This window comes from Salvelinus namaycush, chromosome 31 (genome assembly GCF_016432855.1).
Source record: "Salvelinus namaycush isolate Seneca chromosome 31, SaNama_1.0, whole genome shotgun sequence".
Classification (NCBI taxonomy): domain Eukaryota; kingdom Metazoa; phylum Chordata; class Actinopteri; order Salmoniformes; family Salmonidae; genus Salvelinus; species Salvelinus namaycush.
The window spans coordinates 18,759,841-18,779,804 of record NC_052337.1 but is presented as its reverse complement, the minus strand read 5'-3'; the positions used below and the strand labels follow the sequence as shown (position 1 = coordinate 18,779,804).

The 19,964-nt window shown below is 41.2% G+C and overlaps 1 protein-coding gene across 3 annotated transcripts in view; it reads right to left on the bottom strand.

Annotated features, from left to right (window-relative positions):
- nek6 (NIMA-related kinase 6) overlaps positions 1–19,964 on the bottom strand; it is a 78,692-nt gene that overhangs the window by 48,989 nt on the left and 9,739 nt on the right. Inside the window, exon 2 of one of the 3 annotated variants that reach the window (XM_038970026.1) lies at positions 11,917–11,966. The exons of 1 other annotated variant lie outside the window; for it this stretch is intronic. The gene's annotated coding sequence lies outside the window, so the exon portion shown is untranslated. Of the gene's footprint in view, positions 1–8,064; positions 8,136–11,916; positions 11,967–19,964 lie in introns of those variants that run through there. One more of the 3 variants, XM_038970027.1, reaches the window with a different exon arrangement.

The window sequence follows — 19,964 nt, the reverse complement described above, 5'->3', positions numbered from 1 at the left end:
ATCATACAATGTGATTTTCTGGATTTTTGTTTTAGATTCCGTCTCTCACAGTTGAAGTGTACCTATGATAGAACTACAGACCTCTCCATGCTTTGTAAGTAGGAAAACCTGCAAAATCGGCAGTGTATCCAATACTTGTTCTCCCCACTGTATATATTATTTATTTATTTTAATTTTAAAGAACAGTATACAATAACATCGAGATGAGGGCATTGGAAATGTATTTGGAAGTCAATCTGCTTCTGTTCTGTAGGTGGCACTGTGTGCTCTTTTTAAAGGATGGGTCCCCATCTCTCAAACACCCTAGGATCCAGGTGGACATGGGTGGTCTGCCAGTCACTGGGACGACAACCCAACTTGGGATGGGGGGAGGTTTTAGCTAGTGGAATAGTGGACAAAAATTGGAGGTTTACTCAATAGCAGTGCAAATATCATGGCACAGCTATATGGACACTCAATCACCATGGTACTTTTTTAATGGTAAGTTTACAAACATATACTGTATTATGATAAATAGAATTTAAACTTGTATCTCATTATTGTAAATGGTGAAATAAGTATAGCCAGTTATAATTGTAATGGCTTAGCAGATAATAAGAAAATAAAATCAGTATTTACCAAGCTAAAAGAGAAGGAATATAATATATATTGTTTACAGGAAACTCATTCAACAATTTTAGATGAAGTTGTGTGGAAAATGGACTGGATGGGCGAAATATACTTCTCCAACGGCCCCAAAAACTCAAGGGGTGATGATATTAATTAACAATAATTTTGATCCGAATATGCAAATTGTCCAAACAGATCCGCAAGATAAATGGATTCTTTTAAATATATGTTATTGGACCATAAACAGATTTGGCTCATTAATCTATACGGTCCAAATAATGATGATCCCCGGTTCTTTGAAAATATATATAATAATTTATCAAGCCTAAAAGCAATACAAGGCTATTATTATGGTAGGAGATTATAATACGGTTTTAAATTCCTCAATGGAGGTATACATTACAACTATCACCCTCATGCACTTAAGGAAATAACGAATGTCATGGATATATTAGAACTTGTGGATATATGGAGGCTTAATATCCTGACCTAGTGAGATATACATGGCAAGCTAGTCGTCCTGACTACTTTCTTATGTACAGTACCAGTCAAAAGTTTGGACACACCTACTCATTCAAGGGTTTTTCTTTCTTTTTTTACTATTTTCTACATTGTAGAATAATAGTGAAGAAATACAAATATATTTTATATTTGAGATTCTTCAAAGTAGCCACCCTTTGCCTTGATGACAGCTTTGCACACTCTTGGCATTCTCTCAACAGGCTTCATGAGGTAGTCACCTGGAATGCATTTCAATTAACAGGTATGCCTTGTTAAAAGTTAATTTGTGGAATTTCTTTCCTCCTTAATGCGTTTGAGCCAATCAGTTGTGTTGTGACATACAGATACAGATTGAAAAATAGTTGGGTAGAGAATTTCAATGTACCGATTCCATGGCACATGGCTTATGAACTGAGACACAAACGCGGTATGCGTTTATGTGTTTAGTATGTGTTTAGTGTTTAGGCAGTAGGGATGACAGAGCGTTAATATTGATAGGTGTGTGAATTGGACCATATAGCTGACCTGTCTGAACATTCAAAATGGAAAGGGCACTTTTCAGTGTCAGGGAAAATGTATGGAAGGAATGTAGCACAGTAAAAGTAAAAGTTGTCAAAAATATCAATAGTAAACTAGTTTTTTATAGTATTTTTACTTAAGTACTTTACACCACTGAGCAGTTTGATAGTGTGTGTATGTGTGTGTGTCTATTTCAGTCTATGCAGTTATTCACAGGTTTTGAATATTGATAATACCTGCCTGTATTTTCAGTCTTTTATTTGTGTGTGCGTGTGTGTGCGTGTGTGTCAGACCTGGGTTAAAATACCTTCAAATTTAACGATTTGTATTTTAAACACTTATTTTCTGTCTATTTGAAGTATTTTCAAATAATTTCCTATAAAAATACTATTTTTAAATACTTATTTCCAAATACATTTAAAATACCCAAACAGGCATGAGTTCAAATGCATGGAGTATTTCAATATTTGTATGCATTTGAGTATTTTCAAATACATGCCAATCCTTTCCAAATGTGTTTTCAAATACATTCCAATATTCAGCTATTTGCATTTTCAAAGACATTTTTTCCAAATACATGTACTCACTTTAAAATATATGTGAAAGTAATTGAAATACAATAAACAGTATCTGAACGCAGGTCTTGTGTGTGAAACAGGATTTGCTTCTGTACTAACATTGTAGCCATTACGGTTGTGGCAGCAAGAAAATATGATCCATTCTTCCAGGGCAGATAAAATAATGTGTCCTTGGACTTTGTGTTGTATCAACATCTTTTGGGAGTTATTGGAATTTATGGCATTTTCAAAGATATTATTGTGTCCCGAGTCTTTTGAAAGCACATAGTATCGTTTTCAAGACGAATCACCAACGAATATTGCTAAATCGTTTTGGTACACAATTTCCACAAAAAGAGATCCCTGTCTTCTTAGGTAAGGTTCAACGGTGAAACTTTGAACAAAGTTTATCTTATGAAGGCTGAGTGAAGCCTTCATAAACCCTTTATAAAGCCTACATAGAATATACTTTGTTTAAAGTGTGACCACTTCAACTGACAGTAGTATTTGAAAAGGCCTGAAGCGTATGTAGCAAATCCATCCATATGATATACATTGAGGTGTGCCTGCGCTGCTGGTGTGAGACAGGTAATGCCCTATTGTAATGACCTTGCCAAGGGGCTCCTAAAGGGAATTTTAATACTTTATTTTTAACACCAAAATGACGATCGTAAATTACGATTCAGCCATCTAAGACTAGTATTAAGTTAGGATTCAGCCTTCTAAGACTAGTATTCAGTAAGGATTCAGCCTTCTAATAGGCTGACCACACTGCTCGTCGCGTGCACGAGCATTGCAAAATAAATTTTGAAATCCATGTTATTCAATTATTGCAACCACACTGCTCGCGCGCGCCAATGAGCGTCTGCGTTGCCAAGGGCTAAAATAGAAATCAGTTCTATTTCTGACGCAGGTCGCGCTGCAAGTCCTGCCTCTCCCATCTCCTCATTGGTTTGTAGAAGCAGGTACCCACGTGCCATCTCCTCATTGGTTATACCCACGTGGGTGACTGAAGACAAACGAGGTCAGTGGCGGTAATGCACCTAATTTATGAAAGCTGCCAATCGCAATATAAAGTCAAGAGAAGAAAAAGCCTGGAAGGAAGAGAGATGACTAGAAACAATTTGGTTGACCGTTTTATGTGTGGATTAATTGTCGGAGTAGAGGACCTTGGGCATTTCAGGTAAAATAATAACTCAATGTTTATATCCCAGGACAAATTAGCTAGCAACAGCAAGCTAGCTAAATAGGACAAGTTAGCTAGCAAGTGCAAGCTAGCTAGCTAAATTGCCATACATGTTTAATGCTTTTCGACCTGTACCCAAATTAATGTAATTGGTTCAGAGTTTGTTTTGATATTTTAACCTGCGTGTCGTGATCGCGTTTGGTGTGGGGGGACAAAATACATTTATGCACGATGGCGCACGCGCGCAGCCGGTTTGGGTTCTGTGTTAGACTATTATTAAGTTAGGATTCAGTCCTCTAAGACCAGTATTAAGTTAGGATTCAGTCTTCTAAGACTAGTATTAAGTTAGGATTCAGCCTTCTAAACCTAGTATTAAGTTAGGATTCAGCCTTCTAAGTCTAGTATTAAGTTAGGATTCAGCCCTCTGAGACTATTAAATTATATACAGTATGACAACCTTATATGCTGTAGTTCACCTCTCTGCTCCACTCTAATCACCATAGCCATCATTTCCTCTTCCTGCTTCCTTTAAAGCTGCACTGCTAGAACACCCTCACATCCTCTTAAGCAGGCCATGAAACACACACGCACACACAAACAAACCAGGGTTTCCGTTCTGAAAAACTGGCGCCAGACATTTGACCGGCAGTATTTTAATTTACTGGACATTTGAGAAATTTACCGGACCCATATGCACTGGATGAGTAACCTGATTAGGGAGTCCACCCACAGTGCTCAGAATGACAACAATCACATTTATATTATGGTAATTCATATTAACAGAACATGCAAGTCGAGGGAGCAACGTTGTGCGGTCCTTCTTACCGAATTCTGATGTGCACTTTGAAGATGTTAGATTAACTATCCACATTTACTTTCAGCCGACAAGATGAGTAACGAACAGAAAAATCACTAGCCTATGTCAATCTACTATCCCCCATAGTAGAAACGTTTACCTATTCTATTGGTCAGCTTGTCAATAAATAAATAAATATAGCCTATTCCAAACAGACTCTGGGACAGTTGTTGGACGATCCCAAATTCATACCATTCAAACCAATAGGCCTAGGCTACATTAAAACATTTTTTTTAAAGCAATTAGTCTGATGGAACAGATCAGAACTTTTAGCTTAAAATGTTGATCAACTATTAATTCTTCATATTATAAGTACAGCAATGCGCAGAGAGTAGGCTACGCGGAAATGTTTGTTCCATAATGCAGTTCATGGGAAAACACTGTTGTCAGCAGCGCACGGCACATGCAAGCAGTTTCATGTGACAGAGATGAAAATACCCTATTAGAAATTTAGAAAGAGAGCCTCCCGAGTGGCGCAGTGGTCTAAGGCACTGCACCACAGTGCTTGAGGCGTCACTACAAACCCGGGTTCGATCCCGGGCTGTGTTGCAGCCAGCTGTGACTAGGAGACCCACGAGCATCGTTAGAGGAGTGTTTGGCTGGCCGGTATGTCCTTGTCCCATCGTGCTCTAGTGACTCCTTGTGGTGGGCCGGGAGCATGCACGCTGACACGGTAGGCAGTTGTACAGTGTGTCCTCTGACACATTGGTGCGGCTGGCTTCCGGGTTAAGCGAGCAGTGTGTAAAGAAGCAGTGCAGGTTGGCAGCGTTGTGTTTTGGAGGACGCGTGGCTCTCGACTTTCGTCTGTACGGGAGTGGCACCGATGGGACAAGACTGTAACTACCAATTGGATATCATGAAAAACGGGTAAAACTAACAAACAATTTGGGGGAAAGAAGTGAGATCTAATATGCAACAACTAGCATGGGTTGCTAATAGGGTTTCGGTTAAATGCGGAAGACACATTTCAGTTGTAGGCATTCAGTTGTACAACTGACTAAGTATCCCCCTTTCCTTTCCTAATATGACTACGATTGTGGCTTTGGCTACTGGACAATGAAAGAAAGTATATGGTCCGATTTTGGAAAGGCTACTTTGAAGCAAGGTAAGACGTGGTAACATATTCAGGTTTCAAACAATTAAGTATATGTTTTCAAAATGCATACTGCCTCCAGCTCATTGCAAAGTGGTATGTGACACACTGATGAAGCCTGCCTTCCACTGCCTACATTTTCTGTTTGAGATGCTGTAGCAGCAGCTCTTGTGCTGTCTGACAGATTTTCTGCTCAAAGGCTCTGTATCTGTATGCGTGTGATAAATAAGATACATAACAAATTTACTGTACACCCACCAATTTAATTCCACAAAATTATGCAAATTAAACTATAGACCGATAAGCATGACAAGTTAAATGTATTTCCATCAACTGGTATTTCCATCAATTGGTATTTCCATCATTGAAGAGGCTAAAAAGCAGCATTTTGAAATTGAAATTTTTCTTCTTCTCCCGGACAATTAGCTAGCGGCAATTCTATTTATCAGCTTTTCTATTATTTATTTTTTAATCGGCCAAAAGCCAGCTAACGTAAACCCTGACACACACACACACACAACCTGACGCACACACACACACATAGGACACATGACATACATACTGAATGCATTACATGACTTCTCAACTCCTCAATAATACATAATTGGATTTTATAATTACAAGTACACACACACACACAGTCTCCTGCATTTACCCTGCCTACCATTGTATTCTTCGCTCTCTCTGTGGGCCTAGGAACATTATTGAGACAGGAATGCACTGAACTCTTATCCCTACGACCATGTTGTGCTGACTTTGGCAGACTTGTACTTCTCAGTGGGTCTGGAAAGCCATAACATAATCCAGTCTGGGAAGTCAGTGATAGGACCGTTTTCATAATACAGTAGAATAATGCTTAGGAAGCTGTTAAATCCAGTGGAGTATAGAGTTTACAGCCTTCATCATCTTCATCCCCTTGCCATCAACCATCATCTTCCTCATCATCATCAACGCCATCAACCATCATCATCATAATAATCATCAACCGTCATCATTATCACCATCAACATCATGGCCATCAACCATCATCTTCCTCATCACCATCAACCATCATCTTCCTCATCACCATCAACATCATAGCCATCAACCATCATCTTCCTCATCACCATCAACATCATCGCCATCAACCATTAACCATCATCATGGAAATCAACCATTATAGCCATCAACCATCAACCATTAACCATCATCATGGAAATCAACCATCATAGCCATCAACCATCAACCATTAACCATCATCATCATAGCCATCAACCATCATCGTAATAATCATCATAGCCATCAACCATTAACCATCAACCATCATCATCATAGCCATCAACCATCATCGTAATAATCATCATAGCCATCAACCATTAACCGTCATCATCAACACCATAATCATAATCATAGCCATCAACCATCAACCATTAACCATCATCATCATCATCATAGCCATCAACCATCAACCATTTACCGTCATCATCATCACCATAATCATAGCCATCAACCATGATATTCCTCATCACCATTAACATCATCACCATCAACCATCAACAATCATCATCATAATCATAATCATCATTGAGATTGCTATGAGGCCAGACTGTTTTGCATGGTAATGATAATAGGAATAGGGAATAGCAAGACAGATCTGTGACCATCTGGTGAATTCTCTTGGCCCAGGCACCAACTGTGCCTACATAAGGACAATGGTACTGTGTGCGTGCGGTGGTGTGATTGGAGGGAGGTGGATGACGCCAATCGAGAGTTGCATGGTGCAACGCTGCAAGCCACCGCTCACAGAAGTTTCATTGTGGGGTTTCACCGCTGGACTGAAAGGGTGCATGGCCTTTTATACACACACGTCATTTCTAACCACACAGTCATTGCGATGATGCACGGAAGTTTCACACACACACACACACACACGCCAGTGGTTAATATCAGAACTTCTATGGTAACGATCGAGGAAATGAGAGGGAGAGAGACAGAGCGATAAAAGGGGAACCAAGTAAAAGTAGCTCAACGTCTGAAACTTTCAGGTCTTCCAGCCTTAATCTTGGTCATTGAAATTGCTATGGAGGATTGTACTGCTTAAAAACATAAGAACGGGAAGCATAGAAATAGTGCACATAGAACTGATCTACCACTTCTTAGACTTGCATTCAATGAGGAAAAACAGATCTATAATACACATTACTATGTGAATTTGGTCAGGTCACCCAAAAAGTTACACATTGCAGCTTTAACCTAACCCTTGTTCTTAAACCTAACCTTAACCCTAACCTTCATTAATTTTGACCACTATGCCTAAATTTGTTTTTTTTCTCCTTTATTGATCAAATCCATCCATCCATTGTCATGTGTTGTGGCATTTCCCGACACGCTCTATGCCATCCTTATAACAATGTTGTGGGTGTGGCGAGGAGATTTGTTTCTCACTTAAGTCTCAGCTTGGCCTAAAAAACAAACATTCATATTTGAGTCATTTTACAACCCACATTCTTATCCAGTGTGTCTTCTATTGCAATATACAAGGGGAATAGAACTGCATACAAATTAGTTTCACAAGTAAAACTCTTCAAAAGTAAGGTATCGTTTAGACCAGGGTATATCAATCGCATAGAATTCTCATCAACACATCAATGCTTCTCTTCACTACTGCTTTTTTTTTGTAGACTTGTAAAGTATACGTGAAAAAGTCTTCACAAAGAGTCCAATAGCGTGTTCACCTGACCTTTTTTCTTTAGCCTCAGCTCACCTTTTCTTCAGCGTTTCCTTTCAAAATTAGTGGAATTCGTCAACGTGATGTACGCGGAAATCCAAACCTCACGAGGTGACCTCAGATTAGAGAAATGATTAAGCTCTTACTTGTGGCTCTAACCAAACTCTCCCTCTTCACTAACGCACACCAGTGACTGACGTCAATATCAGTTCAAAAGTTCCTCACTGTCAAGTGTCAACCCAATACTCTAACACCACACAACCTGCACTTACTAACTTAGCACAGTTTACAACATCAGAGTACTGTGTACAGGACTGCTGGGAGAACAAGCTTTATTCTTATGACATTTCATGACTTTTGGGGGAGTACATATTTTTTTACAATTAAAAATCCTATTTTCCCTAACCCTACCCATTAACCTAACCCTGACCTTAACCCTAAACCTTAAGCTTAAAATAGCTTTTGAACAAATTCTGGACACAAAAAAAGTTATTGTTTTCCAACCCTGTCAGGACATTGGGGTCCTGATAAGTTAGGAAATGTGTTTTTCACAAAAAAAATCTTACCCATTTCCCTATGTGAAAGTTATTCACTCTTTGACAACAATGCTAGGCTAGTTCGTTAGCGCTTGCTAACCTGGATTGGCAGGCTATGACTATAATCTTATCAGGGTGGTGAGTTAATGGACAGAAGCTATGCTGGGCTATTAATTAATGGGAATTGACTGGGTCTGTACAATATCTCGCTAACACCTATAGTACAGTGCTGCTAGGGGATCAAGGGTTATGGCTCAACCCTGCTAAGGGATAGTTTTCTGCGTTTTTTTACAACCTCACCCCACCACCATCTCCATCACCACACACCCTTCCGGCTGTCCGTTAATGCCGCGTCATCTCCCAGCAGATGTAGATAGGTCCCTCAAATAAAATGGCCGCTAATAAGAGAGAAAAGAGCAAACCCGGTGGTCTGATAATAGATCCAAGCTGAGTTTGAATGCAGGGGGCCCTCTTGGATTGGGTGAAAAGGGGGCGTGGAGTAGTTTATTAAGGAATGCAGCTGTTTGTATCAGTTTACCGCTAGGCCCATACTACCTTCGCTACTCTCAGAATGTGAGCTAACCCTTCCCACATAGCATCTGGGTCAAGTCTTCCTGTTCCTCCTACATGGAAAAGGCTGCAATGTGGTACTCATTGGATTAAAGAGATTTGTGGGTAGATAGACATTTTGGGGGTTTTGACCTTTTGACAGTACAACCCCATTTGCCACAAGTCTACTTGCTCGTCGACATGAAAAAAGCTGCGGGATTGTAGGTAGAGAGACAGATAGTAGCTAGATGTTGAAATGAGTATGTGCTCACAACCTGCCTGTCTGCCAGAAACACTGTAGTTTGCCATGCACGGATGTAAAACCTATCCATCCTAGGTAAAGGCAACTCTGCTACCTTTTTCTTGAGATTTACAGACAGTCTTTTTTTGTGGGGCTCTAAGTACTGTTCGACTTGTACGAACATGCTAGTGTTTGGTTTGATCTCGAGACAAACAAGGAAAGGTGATGCAGTGAATCGGAGGCCTTATTCTATTTTTGGGTTCTATCTCATGCGGTTACTACTTTTAGTTCTACCATGGTTTTCTTCTATTTTTTGTTGCTGCAATTCCTTTAAAAGTTTCTTTGCCAAGTGGAGCAAGCCTAATCCGTCGTTCCTCAAAACCATTGATACACCCAAAAGCGCACAAACCGAAGCGGTACTGTATGAACACGTGCGCACACACACACAGTGTAAATATTACACACACGCACACCTGCACCAACATACACAACCCACACACACACGCACACACACACACGCACACACACACACACATAATCCTGTGCTCTCCAATGACTCACACAGCCACCATTTACCAGCAAACATTTCAACATGGATATTGTTCAAGTCTGCCTCGGTCTGACTAGTGCCTGAAATCCCTCTGGCAGATAGCAGATCTAAACTCAGACAGACAAGCCGAGGGTAAGAGAGGAGAAGGAAGACGGGATCTCTTTTTTTCTTTCTCTCTCTCTTCCTGGTCTCCCTCTCCCTGTCTCTCTCTCCCTCTCTACCTCCAATTGAACTCGAGTCAAGTTTTGGGCTGACTAGCACATGATCCTCAGATGAGGGAGTGGTGGCGTGCACCCCGGACATTTGACAATGAGACAGAAAGCCAGGTTTGGATCCTTCCCTTCCCTGCACTGTAGCCGCTTGGAATTTAGTCAGCAGCATACTGTTATAAACTACAGCAGCAGTGGGCATGGAGTTGCTTAGCAACATCAACACTGTATTTTCTTTTGTGTTTTCTTGCAATTCGGTCTTGGGTATTCTGTGACCAGGATTAAAGAATGCTATCCTGCAGTATGGAATTTGAATCTATGTTCGCATTTACATCTCAGTATAATCCAAGTCTAAGCGTGTAGTTGCATTGACGTCTTCTGAGTGGGTCCAGATGGAAATTCCTCATGCAGATAGAAAATATTTGAAATCAGTCTATAATTAAAATACCTACAGAATTAATTAAACTCAAACCGTAAACTGCAGGGCAATTCCACGATAACGGAATTATGCTGAGACTGATTTTTCACTCCTTATAATTCTGTTACCATGGAATTGCCCTGCAACAAAACAACAGTAGCTACAGTTTTTCAAAGCAAAATGCTGTCAACCACTTAAGGTCTGATCAACAACAGTTTCAATCAACAGTTGTTGATCAAAATACTCTGCCAGGCTCTAAGAGCTTGCCATACTAATGCAGAGAGTAAAGAGAAGCTTGCAGTGTTGACTGTGGACCCTAAAGCTCAGGATTTCCCCCACGTTTCTGGAACTCTCTCTCTCTCTCCCTCTAGTGATTACTGACTCTGAAGGAATCAGAGGATTCCTTCATTACATGATCAAAAGTATGTGGACACCTGCTCGTCAAACATCTCATTCCAAAATCATGGGCATGGAGTTGGTCCCCCCTTTCCAGCTATAACAGCCTCCACTCTTCTGGGAAGGCTTTCCACTAGACTGGAACATTGCTTTGGGGACTTGATTCCATTCAGCCACAAGAGCATTAGCGAGGTCGGGCACTGATGTTGGGGCGATTAGGCCTGGCTCGCAGTCAGTGTTCCAATTAATCCCAAAGGTGATGGATGGGATTGAGGTCAGGGCTCTGTGCAGGCCAGTCAAGTTCTTCCACACCGATCTCGACAAACCATTTCTGTATGGACCTTGCTTTGTGCATAGGGTCATTGTCATGCTGAAACAGGAAAGAGCCTTCCCCAAACTGTTGCCACAATTTTGGAAGCACAGAACCGTCTAGAATGACATTGTATGCTGCAGCATTAGGCCTAGCCCAAACCATGAAAAACAGCCCCAGACCATTATTGCTTTAATAAGCCCAATCATTGTGCAACAATTCTAAAGGCAATCGTGTGAAGAAAAAAACAAAAAACAATGGCCACGATTATAAAGAGCTACTATTTTTATTTCTCAACTGGTAATTGAAGTGTGCATCCCATTTGCCATGGGCAAGTAGGCAGGATTCAGTGTGTCACACACCACTTAGAGTAGACCTTTCTTTTCACAGGAAAATAAGCCTTTTAAAAAACACATTCATGCAATTCTACTACACTTTATATGACTGGAGACATTAGCAGAATCTGTTTTAATACAACAGAAATGTCAGGGTAGCCTACTCTGCTGACACTGACAAACAGATCAATAAAAACTACGTCTGATCCATTTATAAGGCCTATGAAAAGGGGATACACAAACACAATATGACGTCAATCTAACCTGGAGGAGGAAATTATTTTCCTAAAACAAACAAAAGTGGTATTGACCCAATGATAAAGACAGTGAACATGCACACTCACCAGGCATATGGCTGATGTTCTCCGCTCAATGAAGTTGAGAATTTTGATAACTAAAAGACAGATTAGAGTATTTTCAGTGTCTTCTCTTTACAGCAATAGACATTTGTTTTACAAACTGTTTTTCTGCAATTGCATTTTTAAATATTACGATATGCCTGGCTGGGTCTCTTTGCTTTTCACTGACAGTCGCAACTCAAAAATCATGTATTTGGTATTTGCCACGCACTCTGCCCAAATTGCAGGCCCTTCCGACTGTAGGCTATGCAATACATTTTTTTTAAATGTAGGACAAAACACACATCACGAGAAGAGAGACAACACAACACTAAATAAAGAGAGGGCTAAGACAACAACACATCATGGCAGCAACACATGACAACATAGCATGGTAGCAACACATGACAACACAGCATGGTAGCAACACAACATGACAACAACACGGTAGCAGCCCAAACATGTTACAAACATTGTTAGGCACAGACAACAGCACAAAGGGTAAAAAGATAGAGACAACAATACATCACGTGAAGCAACCACAAGTAACAGTGAGCAAACAGAAACACACCACATGCGAGCTATACATACTCCAACACACAAACACAGACAAACATGAGTATTAGACAATAGGGTTGAACATTTTGGGGAATATTCAGAGGTGGAAACTTTCCGTGGGAATTAACGGGAATATATGGGAATTAACGGAAATATATGCAAATAAATATTAATTGCATTTAAATGTAGATGTTTTTTGCATTGGATATATTTACCATATCACATAGAGACAGAAACATACAACTTTTACCTTATAATAAGTAGACATAATTGCAAATGATTAAATCCTTACAATAGAAATATAAAAAACGATTTAGTTACGAATTGAACTTTAATTAAATGAGTTGACTCTTCACATGGGATGATTTCACTGAACAACAAAAGAAAGGGAATATTGAACGATCCACAATGATCAATCGCACCTTCCAAAAACGTTTTCAACATACAGTTGAAGTCAGAAGTTTACATACACCTTAGCCAAATACATTTAAACTCAGATTTTCACAATTCCTGACATTTAATCCTAGTAAAAATTCCCTGTCTTAGGTCAGTTAGTATCACCACTGTAACGATCGTCCTGGGAAGAAGGTGAGGACCAAAGCACAGCGTCGTACGTGTTCATGTTTCTTTATTGACACTGAACACTAAATACAAAAATAACAAAGGGAATAACCGAAACAGTCCTGAAAGGTGAAAAACACTAAACAGAAAACAACTACCCACAAACACCAGGTGGGAAAAGGCTACCTAAGTATGGTTCTCAATCAGAGACAACGATAGACAGCTGCCTCTCTTCGGGAACCATACCAGGCCAAAACATAGGGGGAAAAACTAGAATGCCCACCCCAACTCACGCCCTGACCAAACCAAAATAGAGACATAAAAAAGGAACTAAGGTCAGGCCGTGACAACCACTTTATTTTAATGTGAAATGTGAGAATAATAGCAGAGAGAATTATTTATTTCAGCTTTTATTTCTTTCATCACATTCCCAGTGAGTCAGAAGTTTACATACACACAATTAGTATTTGGTAGCATTGCCTTTAAATTGTTTAAACTTGGGTCAAACGTTTCGGGTAGCCTTCAACAAGCTTCCCACAATAAGTTGGGTGAATTTTAGCCCATTCCTCCTGACAGAGCTGGTGTAACTGAGTCAGGTTTGTAGGCCTCCTTGCGCACACTTTTTCAGTTCTGCCTACACATTTTCTATGGGATTGAGGTCAGAGCTTTGTGATGGCCACTCCAATACCTTGACTCCTTAAGCCATTTTGCCACAACTTTGGAAGTATGCTTGGGGTCATTGTTCACTTGGAAGACCCATTTGCGACCAAGCTTTAACTTCCTGACTGATGTCTTGAGATGTTGCTTCAATATATCCACATAATTTTCCTCCCTCATGATGCCATCTATTTTGTGAAGTGCACCAGTCCCTCCTGCAGCAAAGCACTCCCACAACATGATGCCGCCACCCCCATGCTTCATGTTTGGGATGGTGTTCTTCGGCTTGCAAGCCTCCCCCTTTCTCCTCCAAACATAACGATGGTCATTATGGCCAAACAGTTCTATTTTTGTTTTATCAGACCAGAGGACATTTCTACAAAAAGTTTGATCTTTGTCCCCATGTGCAGTTGCAAATCGTAGTCTGTCCTTTTTATGGCGGTTTTGGAGCACTGGCTTCTTCCTTGCTGAGTGGCCTTTCAGGTTATGTCGATATAGGACGTGTTTTACTGTGGATATAGATACTTTTGTACCTGTTTCCTCCAGCATCTTCACAAGGTCCTTTGCTGTTGTTCTGGGATTGATTCGCACTTTTGGCACCAAAGTACGTTCATCTCTAGGAGACAGAACTCGTCTCCTTCCTGAGTGGTATGACAGCTGCGTGGTCCCATGGTGTTCATACTTGCATACTATTGTTTGTACAGATTAACGTGGCACCTTCAGGCGTTTGGAAATTGCTCCCAAGGATGAACCAGACTTGTGGAGGTATACAATTATTTTTCTGAGGTCTTGGCTGATTTCTTTTGATTTTCCTATGATGTCAAGCAAAGAGGCACTGAGTTTGAAGGTAGGCTTTGAAATACATCCACAGGTACACCTCCAATTGACTCAAATTATGTCAATGAGCCTATCAGAACCTTCTAAAGCCATTACATCATTTTCTGGAATTTTCCAAGATGTTAAAAGGCACAGTCAACTTAGTGTATGTAAACTTCTGACCCACTGGAATTGTGATACAGTGAGTTATAAGTGAAATAATCTGTCTGTAAACAATTGTTGGAAAAATTACTTGTGTCATGCACAAAGTAGATGTCCTAACCGACTTGCCAAAACTATAGTTTGTTAACAAGAAATTTGTGGAGTGGTTGAAAAACGTGTTTTAATGACTCCAACCTCAGTGTATGTAAACTTTCGACTTCAACTGTACATCTTTAAAATGATAGTCTAGAAACTAAAGCTTTGGTTGTCTTCTTCTCAGGCCTACATGTCTTCTCCCTGGACCTCCTCAATGTCCACTCTGACGCCTCATCTTCACTGTCACTTTCCAACCTTGTTGAGGATGGCTCGTTGTCAGGCTCAAAAAGACTCAAATTTGCCCGGATGGCCACCAACCTTTCAACGCTTGTATTGGTAAGCCTTTGGTATGTGTGTTCCCAAACAAGGACCAGTTGCGTTCTGAGGCGGCTGATGTTGGTGGGATTTGGAGGATGATGGAGGCAACAGGAGAAAGAGCCTTAGATTCACAAAGTCCCTTCCACCAGGTGGCTGATGAGATATGTTGCCACGACTGCCATATTGCATCTCCATCCCAAAGCTCTTGTTTGGAAGTGTACTTTACCAGACTGCCAAGAACCTTGCCCCTATCCAGGCCAAGGTGGCGAGACACGGTAGTGATGACACCATAGGCCTTGTTGATCTCTGCACCAGACAGGATGCTCTTGCCAGCATACTTGGGGTCTAAGATGTACACTGCAGCGTGTATGGGCTTCAGGCAGAAGTCTTCACACTTTTTGATGTATTTCAGAAGTGCAGTTTCATCTGCTTGGAGCAGCAGTGAAGTGGGCAGGATGGCATTGTCTCCCTCAATCCATGCAATGGCTACTGCTATAGGTTTTCAGGCTGCTTACCACTCTCTCCCAAATTACATCATCCAGGAGGATCCTCTTGATGGGGCTGTCCATATCGGCAGACTGTGATATGGCCATTTCTTGGAGAATCCTTCCCCTCCAGGAGACTGTCAAACATGATGACAACTCCACCCCAACGGGTGTTGCTGGGCAGCTTCAACGTGATGCTCTTATTCTTCTCACTTTGCTTGGTGAGGTAGATTGCTGCTATAACTTGATGGCCCTTCACATACCTAACCATTTCCTTGGCTCTCTTGTAGAGTGTTCCATTGTTTTCAGTGCCATGATGTCCTTGAGGAGCAGATTCAATGTATGAGCAGCACAGCCAATGGGTGTGATGTGAGGGTAGGACTCCTCCACTTTAGACCAAGGAGCCTTCATGTTCGCAGCATTGTCTGTCACCAGTGCAAATACCTTCTGTGGTCCAAGGTCATTGATGACTGCCTTCAGCTCATCTGCAATGTGGAGACCGGTGTGTCTGTTGTCCCTTGTAGAATACTGGTTGAGGGGTGGAGATGATGCAGTTAATTATTCATTGCCCACGAACATTTGACCACCCATCAGAGATGATTGCAATGCAGTCTGGTTTCTCTATGATTTGATTGTCCTTCACTTGAACTCTGTTGAACTCTGCATCCAGAAAATTAGGAGATAAAGCACGTCTGGTTGGAGGGGTGTATGCTGGGCGAAGAACATTCAGAAATCTCTTCCAATACACATTGCCTGTGAGCATCAGAAGTGAACCAGTTGCATACACAGCTCGAGCAAGACATTCATCAGCATTTCTCTGACTACGTTCCTCCATTGAGTCAAAACAACTTCTGATTCCAGGAGGACCATGAGCTGTTGCTATCGATAAGGTGTCGAATAGAAGTTGAGGGACTTTTGTCAGAGGTTGCTTGTTGTGAGCACTGAGGGAACTTTATGCACTTGGCCAGATGATTCTGCATCTTTGTTGCATTCTTCACATATGATTTCGCACAGTATTTGCAAATGTACACAGCTTTTCCTTTTTGCATTAACAGCATTGAAATGTCTCCACACATCAGATAGTGCCCGTGGAATTTTCCTGTAAAGATTAGGAAAAAAATGTTTTTTAAACACCAAATGCAATTCCATGTACAGATAAATAGTTATGCATTTAGATTAAACAACTCCTTTGTAAGATAAATGTTTTTAAAATGAAGCATGTATGGAAACAGGTGAATTAACACTCCTCTGTTAGCAGGCTCAAGCAAGCTAAAACCCACATGGTAGCAAAAACTAACTAGCAGAAATTGTTAACAAGTTAGAAATGATTTAAACACACTTTGCTGTAGGCTACTATTTACTAGTTAACAAAAAAATAATGTATGTCATATGAAATATATTCACCCCACCCAGTATTGTAATCAAAACTTACCAGAAAGCATGTAGTCCTTAGCTCAGACAGTGCAGTAGTGTGGGCTCAATAGCATCTCATTAGTGTGCAAGATCTTGAGGATCAGCTGTACATGTGATGGAAGAGTGCACTGCACATGTGATGGAAGAATGCACTGTGCATGCAGAGGGTTGCAATTCCATTGAATTGGGGATAGTTTAACCAAAATATGCCACAAGATCTAGAATTGCCTTATGTGTATCCCACAAAAAAGGTTCACTGTTATAAGCTAACTTTTTTGATGAATTTAAGCAAAATTCCTAAAATTCCCGGGTTTAACTTCCCATGGAAAATTCCGGAAATTTACCGGAAAGTCCACTGTATAATGAAGCATGCTCTGTTCCTAAACAGTGGGCTAGTTAAAAGCTGCTCTGTTCCCAAACAGTGGGCGGACTAAAAGCTGCTCCGTTCCCAAACAGTGGGCTGGTTAAAAGTTGCTCCATTCCCAAACAGTGGGCTGGCTAAAAGCTGCTCTGTTTCTGCTCTTTAAGACTTGTTTACAGTGTCATGGTAAAGACCAGAACCTCTTTAGGCAGATCAAAGGACCACAGCTGCTTCTCCCTCTGAACGTCAATGAGGATGCGGCCTGCTTTCACTCCACTCCTCTCCTTTTCGTGACAGGGCCTCAACCACAAATGGAGCCCCCCACAGACACACACCCTAACATCAACGACAGCACCACAGTAAAGGCTGTCCATGTAAAAGCTTCCAAGACCAGTGGCAGACAGGCAGACAAGACAGGCAGACAGACAAGTCACTCCTCTGTACAACAGTACTGCATTCAAGGCTACTTCTGACATACACTCAAGTCATACACACCGAGTCATACAAAACCGCAACACCCACATGCAGTGATTGATACATGACCCAATCACACAAACAGACAAACACATTTAAACCACCAAGCCTAATTAGACACTCAATCATAGTAGATACAGTACACCCCCCCTCCACCTCTCCATTTCACCACACCGTGACGGCTGGGTGAGGGAGGAGCAAAATGAATGACAGCTCCTACATCTAATAGATAGGGGTTACGCATTAATGGGGACGGTCCCTGTAAACCACGTTCCGCCCTCGCCCCTGTCCCCCACCCACCTCTGATTAACCCCCTAGAGTCGATGTCCGCGCCCCCATGGAAATCTAATTAGCATAATAATAAAGAATCAGTCAGTTTAAACTAGAGATATCTGTTTTTTTGCATTGGCTGCATCTCAATCAATCGCATCTGCCGAAATAAGCCTTCCGCATCTGAGTTGAAAGGTGGCAGAGCTAGAGAGGTGTTTGTCAGACCATGAGACATCCTGAAAATCGGTATACTCACGAAAACGTCTGTAGCGTCCGAACGGTTTGGCCTAGAAAAACAAACTCCATGGAAAGGTGAGACTCTCACGAACACAATGGTGTTTTCAGTTTTGCTCTTCAACCCCCACAAGCATCACGGGACTTGACTAAAGTCGGTACAGACGATCTGCCAACTTTTGTCTGTAGCGTCCGAACAGGAAGGGTGGGCCACTCACGAACACGTACACGTTGGTTGTTTTGCTCTAGGACACACAAAAGCCTCACAATACCAGTCTGAAGGTAGCCAGGTGCCAGTTTAAAAAGTGAATGGAAGTATAATGCATTCGGGAAGTATTCAGACTACTTCCCTTTTTCCACATTTTGATATGTTACAATCATATTCTAAAATGTTTTCAAATAATTTTTTCCCTCATCAATCTACACACAATGCCCCATAATGACAAAGCGAAAACAGCTTTTTATACATTTTTGCAAATGTATATATATTTTTTTCTAATAAATACCTTATTTACATAAGTATTCAGACCCTTTGCTGTGAGACTCAAAATTCAGCTCAGGTGCATCCTGTTTCCATTGATCATCCTTGAGATGTTTCTACAACTTGATTGGAGTCCACCTGTGGTAAATTCAATTGATTGGACATGATTTGGAAAGGCACACACCTGTCTATATAAGGTCCCACAGTTGACAGTGCATGTCAGAGCAAAAACCAAGCCATGAGGTCGAACGAATTGTCCGTAGAGCTCCGAGACAGGATTGTGTCAAGGCACAGATCTGCAGCATTTAAAGTCCCCAAGAACACAGTGGCCTCCATCATTCTTAAATGGAAGAAGTTTGGAACCACCAAGACTCTTCCAAGAGCTGTCCGCCAGGCCAAACTGAGCAATCGGGAGAGAAGGGCCTTGGTCAGGGACGTGACCAAGAACCCAATGGTCACTCTTGAAGGAGCTACAGAGTTCGTCTGTGGAGATGGGAGAACCTTCCAGAAGGACAACCATCTCTGCAGCACTACAGCAATCAGGCCTTTATGGTAGAGTGGTCAGACGGAAGCCACTCCTCAGTAAAAGGCACATGACAGCTCGCTTCATTTTCCAAAAAGGCACCTAAAGGACTCTCAGACCATGAGAAACAAGATTCTCTGGTCTGATGAAACCAAGTTTGAATTCTTTGGCGTGAATGCCAAGCGTCAGGTATGGAGGAAACCTGGCACCAACCCTACGGTGAAGCACGATGGTGGCAGCATCATGCTGTGGGGATGTTTTTCAGCGGCAGGTACTGGGAAACTAGTACAGAGAGATCTTTGATGAAAACCTGCTCCAAAGCACTCAGTACCTCAGACAATATAAAAACTCAGCAAAAAAATAAATGTCCTCTCAGTGTCAACTGCGTTTATTTTCAGCAAACTTAACATCTGTAAATATTTGTATGAACATGAAAATAATCAACAACTGAGACATAAACTGAAAAAGTTCCACAGACATGTGACTAACAGAAATTGAATAATGTGTCCCTGAACAAAGGGGGTAACAGTAGTAACAGTCAGTATCTGGTGTGGCCTTCAGCTACATTAAGTACTGCAGTGCATCTCCTCCTCAGGGACTGCACCAGATTTGCCAGTTCTTGCTGTGAGATGTTACCCCACTCTT